Genomic DNA, 5,960 nt, shown 5'->3' on the forward strand with positions numbered 1-5,960 from the left:
ACCAAACTTATTGACATAAATTCATGAAATAGTAGTTCAATGAAATTTTGAATGCGAGTCAACAAATGAGATGGCATGGCCTTTCACCCGTGACCTGTCTGGAAATGGTTAATCTCATAGCAGGATAATTTCATTAAAATTACAGTTTTAAAATACTATATACCCACCCACCCTCTCCTACAAATTGGGTTTTGATACTTAAGTTCAAGAGAGCATAGACAGCCCACTGTGTAGCATCGGGCTTCATGAAAATACTATATATATTTAAATAAAAATTATAAAATATTAAATAATAAGAGTATCTTATCCAATGTCAATGGTTTAAAATCAAGTTTACAACCTTTTTGCAAATCACAAATGCATGAAGTAGTAACTTACAATGTCTAACTTTCCAGGAAATTTCTGCTCAAGTTCCTTTTGAAGTTTCTGGAACTATAAGTAGAAGTATATTAGCAAGTTAACAATAAATACTAATACTTTAATAATAACTAAAAATACCAAACTGTTAATGTTACAATGTTGAATAAAACCCACCATGCCAGATCTAAGACAGAAGTGAAACAAATGATCAACTTTTGTGTCAGTAAACTGTTTATACTATTCTATATATTGAGCTAGTATCTATATATATTAACATTTTTGAAGCACAAGTGATACTAAATGTATAGAAAAATGTGATTTGTGTTATAAGGACTGACTGATCAGCATATATTTTCTGAGTATGGCTCCTTTTGATGCATGGTTTTGTGCATTAGGTAAACATTGTATCTGCTATTTTCTAAACAACAAACCAAAAAGGATTTAAGTACACATTTAGTTTACTTACATTAAGTAAACATGGATTATTTAGTACACTGCAGATTATAATAGTATACAAAATCTTAGTTTTTGTTTTAAAGTTTTTCTAAATGACCCCCCCCCCCAAAAAAAAAGTTATTTTATAATACTGCTTTCCTCACCAAAATCTTTATAATACATTGACAGTGAAGGAAAAGCAACAAATAGTGATAAGATTTACTACAAGTTAGCCCATACTATGTACACAATGCAGACTTCTGAGTGCACTGAAGATGAATAAATATTTACAAGTTTAGTAAAAATAATAAGAGAAGGAACTGTCAGATTGTCAAATTCAGGTTTAAAAACAACAAGAACTCTACATGCTGAGTATTATATAATCTATTCTCATATTACTATGTAACAAATGAAGAAAAGATGTGCAAAGTTAAATGGATTTAAATTAATTCAACAAAATCAATTATTTTGTCAGAAGATAAAAAACAAAATTCAAGATTTGTTACACAGAAAAACTGCTCATTAGATGTGGATCTCAACTTTACAAATGAAAAATTTAAAACTATATATATAACATTATGTTTGTACCAATAACAAGCACTAGCTTTTCTTGCCTAATGAAGTTAGCAGTTTTTCTTGGCAAATGATGCTCATATGGAAATTACCTACTTTTTTCCTGATGACATTAATCAATATGGAAACTACCCACTTTCCTTGCCTGATGACATTAATTAATAAGGAACTACCAACTTGACTAAAGACACTAACATGGAAACTATTAGCTTACCTTGGGCTCGTACCCTCAGGCACCACTGAAACAAAAAAATACATTTTTATTACAATTGCGTTAAAGATTTCCAACACTGATGAAATGATAAAATGTTTTTATACCACTGAATAGCAGTGGGTGTCCATATTGCAGAAGGTAATCTTTTTGATATGTAATAAAATTCTAAAAACTTACCTAAAACACTGGGTGAAATCAGACATTTCTTATATAAAATACACTTGTGACCACAGCACTAATTAGTAGGGTTATTCACAGTATTCAGAGCCTAGAGTTTAACAATGTACCTAACATTTTCCACATAATTCACATAATTTGCACAATCAGTACTAAACAACATATCCAGTCTGAATTTATAGATTTAGTAAATCGGACATATGTTTGACAAAAGACCTTTAATTACAGTAAATACAAGGAAATGCACTAAAATTATCATTATTTGAATACACACACATAATATAGTTGAGAACCCACAGGTAGGGTCTTCAAAAAACAGAAATAGAGCTAATTAAAAAAAACAAAATCTCTATGGCCAGCCCTTATCATTCAAATATTCTTAAATTAACTGCATTCACCACAACCAAAGTCAACCCATTCCAGAGGCCAATCACTGTTAGAAAAATAAAGTTGTCTTAGCTGAAAATGACTTCTTCCCAACCTAAATTTATACTTGTCCCCTAGTCTTACCATTTTCACCATTAAATATTAAAAAATGTAATGCATCAACACTATCAATTCCCTTAATCTTAAACACCTTCATCAGATCCCCTCTCATGTTTTTTAAAGAGAAAACAATTTCAGAGGCGAAATTTAGTTTAATGGACAGCAACTGCCCATTGTAGAAACACATATGTAGAGGACAACGTTTCAAAAGTCTTTCATCTTCGGGCAAAATACTTTTGAAACATCATCCTCTACACTTGTGCTTCTGCAAGAGGCAGTTACTGTTCATTCAACTAAATTTCATCATGAATACTCTACCTTAGCTATCTATCAAAGAATTCATACCATACCATTTCCATCCAAGGTATCATCCTAGTAGTCCTCCTCTGAACCCATTCCCACAATTCAATGTCCTTCTTAAAGTGAGGAGCCTAAGACTAAACACAGTACTTCAAATATGGCTTATACAATGACATTATAACCTCTTTAGACTTGCATTCCATATTTCACTAGATACAATGTAAAATTCTATTTGCCCTGCCACTAGTAACAGCACACTGCCTAGATAGATTAAGAGACTGAACAACAAGAATACCAAGATCTTTTTTCCCCCCATAACACTGTTAAGGTTATTCCCATTAAAATTCTACTGATAATTCAAATGATGCTTCAAATGCATTACCTTGCATTTATTATAATTAAAAGAAATCTGTCAGTTATTTTCCCAACTCATCAAGTAATATAAATCCTTTTATAAAGCAGTAGCATCCTCCTCACAGCCACCAACACTCAAAAATTTAACATCATCAGTAAATTTAAATAATCTATTAATCATTCCTTCATCTGTCATTGACGTAAAACTAAAAAAGCAAAGGTCCTAACACAGAGCCTTGAAGTACTCCACTTGTTACATTAATTCACCGCACTGATTTCCATTTATAACAACCCTCTACCTTCTTTTGTCTAGCCATTTTTCAATCCAATGAGCCAACTTATCCACAACAGCTATAGAGATTCCTTTTTCAAAAAGCCTTTTACAGAAAACCTGGACAAATGCTTTATCAAAATCCAGATACACCAAATCCACACCATACCTTCATTTACATAAGCAGTAGCCTCTTCAGAGAATATAAAAAGATTAGGAAGACAAGACTTTCCCCTAGTGAAACCACATTGACTATCCAACAGAATTTTAAACTTTGTTAAATAACATTGCAAGTTATTTTTACTAGACTTCCAAACATTTTTTCCCATCACTGATAGAATACTAATAGGCCTATAATTATTGGAATTATTTTTTATCAGTTACCTTAAAAAGAGAAGTAACACTAGCCAACATTCAATTTTCAAGCACCTGTCCACTATTCAAGGACTTGCAAAAAAAAATAAAAAAATAGTAGCAAGAGGCTCAAAAATGCAATCCTTCAAAACCATTGGGTAAATAGTATACGGCCCAGAAATTTTATCATTCTTTAAACTTTCTAGTTTTCTTTTATTAACAAGCTCAGAATTAATGTGGTCATCTTATTTCCATCTAGCAACTGTTCCTGATGTTCATTAGTAAAAATTGAAAAACCAACCATCCCATAATCATCAGATATTAACTTTCTTATATGATCCCTCAAAGGCCCCATTCCCATGCTGACATTTTGCTTACCCTTAATGTATTTAAAGTAAACCTATTATGTATTACATTTTCAGCCAACCTTTTTTCATATAGCCTTTTCAATTTCCTAATTACCCATTTGATCAACTTTCTTAACCTTCTATGATCCTCCAAGTAGGAGGTTTCATTGAATTTTAAATATAAAAAAATACCCATCAATATACTCCACAGTAAAAAATTATTAGATTTACACTGCAATTTTAATTATGTAGTAAATAATCAATAATCATACTTGTAAATTGACCTTTCACACCATGCAAATGTCTAACTGAAATAATGCAAATAAAATTGTTTTACCTGGTAATCAGACATTGCATGAACCTTGTAACCCTAATAAAATACTTCAATATGCATCAAAATATCCCATCATTGCAATAAATTTAAACTTTTCATATTTATAATTCTTTTCTTCAATTTTATCCTTTATACATTTTTTGAGCCAATTTTGTTTTTCATTGAAAGCCACACTTTTCTTCTATAAGAAACATATCTATTTTCAACATTAAAAAAATGTATTTAAATTTTTTTTCCACATTTAATCAGTATCTCCAATTAATTCAGTTGCCCAATTCACTGCAGATAATTCCTGCCACATTAATTAAAAAATTGCTTTTGTGAAATCAAAATATTATTTCTCATCTTTTTTGCAGTAAACATCAAACCTAATTTAGCAATTTTCACTTGCACCCAGATGTACCCAAATCTCCACCCTCTCAAACATTTCTATATTAGAAGATAACAATAAATTTAAAATAACATTGTACCTTGTAGGTTCTCTAGCCAACTGTTGAAGAAACACATCCTGAGTTATTTCTAAAACCTGTTTCTTTCGTGGTTTGACTCTTAACATATCCTAATCTTTATGGCCAATATTAAAATCCCCCATAATTATAATATGATTAAAAGAGCCATATTATTTATCTCACTATAGTTTCTCATTTGCTTCATCTAGTGGACTGTAACAAATCCAACTAACAACCCTATATTCATTAACAGAAAGCAAATAGTTTCAGCCTCAAACATGATGATGATGTAACTGGCATTTTACATACACAGCCACTCCTCCCCTCTCTTTTTTAAATACTCTTTTCTTATTAAATAACCTATAATCCTGTATTTCAGAGAACTTTCACTCATGAAATTTGTACACATTTAACAAAGTTCCACTTATTCTCATAATATCAAAATTCTCCATTACTGCAACTATTACTGCTAATAATAGCCCTTGGAGTCGGACTGCAAAGAAGCCAGTCCCTACCCATAATTTTTACATTTATTGTTCCAGCATAAAAATATGCCACAGCCCATAAAAATTAAAATGATAAAGGTAAAAAGTTTATAGAAACATCTCCTGTTAAAAAAAAAAAAGGTTGAATTATAGAAGTGGATAAATCAGTACTGAAGCATAACTTATACTATTAGTATTACTAAATACTAGTAACACTCAAATTAAACCTAATGTGTAGTTGTTCTTGTACTGTTTTTTGGGTTAATTTTTCCTACACATTAACACAGTGTGTATCAAATTACCAATACCATAGCTTACATTTACATCAATTTGACAAGTATAAATAATAAAGTAGCAACATTAACTTTAAAGCTGAATAGAAAATTTTACCAATATGTTACTTTGATCTTCAGCTTCATAATTATACTCCACTATCAACTATAATATAATTACAACACGCACTCAAAGTATACAAACAAGAACAACTTTACGAAACTATTGATTACTAAGTACGCTAGGATACTGAAGTCAGGTTCTCTTTCTTAATAAAAGAATGACGTGTTTTGTACATCACATGATGTATGAAAACCATCTGGCACAAATATTTGTCACAATTGCCAAAAGAAAAGCCTTAAATACAGTGGTTAATACTGTTGCGTCATCGAGATCACGTGACAATTCTCACACTCTCTTGTTTCTAGAACTATCCTGGCGAATGGTCTAGTATTTGCTAGATAGGGTAGGCTGGTATATAAAAGAGGGGAATGTAATGTGTGGGGAGACAGTGAGTAATTGATCTGCAGTCAGAAGTAGTATTGAGT

At 31.1% G+C, this 5,960-nt stretch overlaps 1 long non-coding RNA gene across 1 annotated transcript; it reads right to left on the reverse strand.

Annotated features, from left to right (window-relative positions):
• Positions 1-335: 335 nt before the first annotated feature.
• LOC106476100 lies at positions 336-5,837 on the reverse strand. Its single transcript, XR_001291867.2, has 3 exons — positions 5,530-5,837; positions 1,583-1,607; positions 336-432 (listed from the first exon to the last, which is right to left on the reverse strand). It is a non-coding gene; the product is annotated as an uncharacterized LOC106476100 (long non-coding RNA).
• Positions 5,838-5,960: the final 123 nt, after the last annotated feature.

Source organism: Limulus polyphemus, unplaced genomic scaffold, assembly GCF_000517525.1.
Source record: "Limulus polyphemus unplaced genomic scaffold, Limulus_polyphemus-2.1.2 Scaffold9807, whole genome shotgun sequence".
In the NCBI taxonomy this organism is placed as follows: domain Eukaryota; kingdom Metazoa; phylum Arthropoda; class Merostomata; order Xiphosura; family Limulidae; genus Limulus; species Limulus polyphemus.